Source organism: Solanum tuberosum, unplaced genomic scaffold, assembly GCF_000226075.1.
Source record: "Solanum tuberosum cultivar DM 1-3 516 R44 unplaced genomic scaffold, SolTub_3.0 contig00169, whole genome shotgun sequence".
Lineage (NCBI taxonomy): Eukaryota > Viridiplantae > Streptophyta > Magnoliopsida > Solanales > Solanaceae > Solanum > Solanum tuberosum.
The window spans coordinates 2,906-4,133 of record NW_006240596.1 but is presented as its reverse complement, the minus strand read 5'-3'; the positions used below and the strand labels follow the sequence as shown (position 1 = coordinate 4,133).

Genomic DNA, 1,228 nt, shown 5'->3' with positions numbered 1-1,228 from the left:
AAAAAAAACGAGCAAATCATTTTATAATTTCATCCTATTCCTTAGTATAATATTTGGTCCAAAAATTGCTATTTCCCCCTTTTGTGTAAATAATAATAATGTTTGGTCAATTTAAGTTATCTCCATTATTTCATAAGATATATACTGCAATTTCAATGTATCATTTAAACAATAACTCTATTTCTAAAATTTAAAAAATTGATTATGTTTTTTATTTAATTTTGTTAAAATTTGAACTCTCATTTATCAAATTTTTCATCACATTTCGTTCATCGTCTAATTGCATGTTGGATATTGGAGAAGGGAAGAAAAAAGAGTTTAGTGTCAGTTTAGATGAAAGAAGATCCCAGTCAAGTACTATTTCCTCATGTAATGTTCAATGACTCTTAAATCAACGTCATATGGATAATAAAATAAACTATGATTGAGATTCATTTCAAATCTTATACTTAACAGGAAAGTCAAAAATAATAAAAGTAAAGCTAATAGTATCCGTTAAAAATATTGGTGATCATTGACTCTTGAAAAGATTAGTCGACAAAATGTAAATAAATTTAAACTCAACGATAAAATATTTATATTTTTAAAAAGAAATCATCTAATTAAGATGAACTTAATCATAAGGAATTAAACTATCTAATTCTACAAACTTCATACAAGTATAAGAAATATGATCTACTTCTTTCACATTAACAACATGCTCTCAAGCATGCCTATATTTGTTAATCTTGTGTACGATGGATAGATTATTATTTTTATGTTCATCCACTTTAATTGACAAAATATATATCAAATTTTAGGAGTTGAATTAGAAAAATAATATTGAGTAGTGTTTTTTCGATAAGTATCTGGTGCATTTTAATGAATGCCATTAGCTTCACTTTTATCATTTTTGGCTTCTTCTGTTAAGCGTAAGATTTGAAATGAGTTTCAACCATAAATTATTTTATTTATGATCCACTCTAAGAGGTCATTTACATTACTTGAGGGAATATTACTTGACTGGATCTTTTACTAGTTTAGATAGGCTTATTGTTTTTGACTTATTTTTATCCTTTTAGCTTTAAAATAAGCATTTTGAATCATTTTAAAAAAAAGTCTATTCAAACACTTCAAAAATATTTTAATATTATTTTAGCTTAAAAATACTTGAAATAAATCAATCCAAACAAAACTGTATCAAATCGCTACCACTTGATGTGAGATTTTTGAGAAAAGCGGACGGGCG

At 25.6% G+C, this 1,228-nt stretch overlaps 1 gene across 1 annotated transcript; it reads right to left on the bottom strand.

The window, feature by feature from the left end:
* On the bottom strand, positions 1-346 carry LOC102596766 (alpha-1,4 glucan phosphorylase L-1 isozyme, chloroplastic/amyloplastic-like; the record flags this gene model as incomplete). The annotated part of the gene is given in 1 exon segment (NM_001288286.1): positions 1-346. The product of NM_001288286.1 is annotated as an alpha-1,4 glucan phosphorylase L-1 isozyme, chloroplastic/amyloplastic-like (mRNA).
* Positions 347-1,228: the final 882 nt, after the last annotated feature.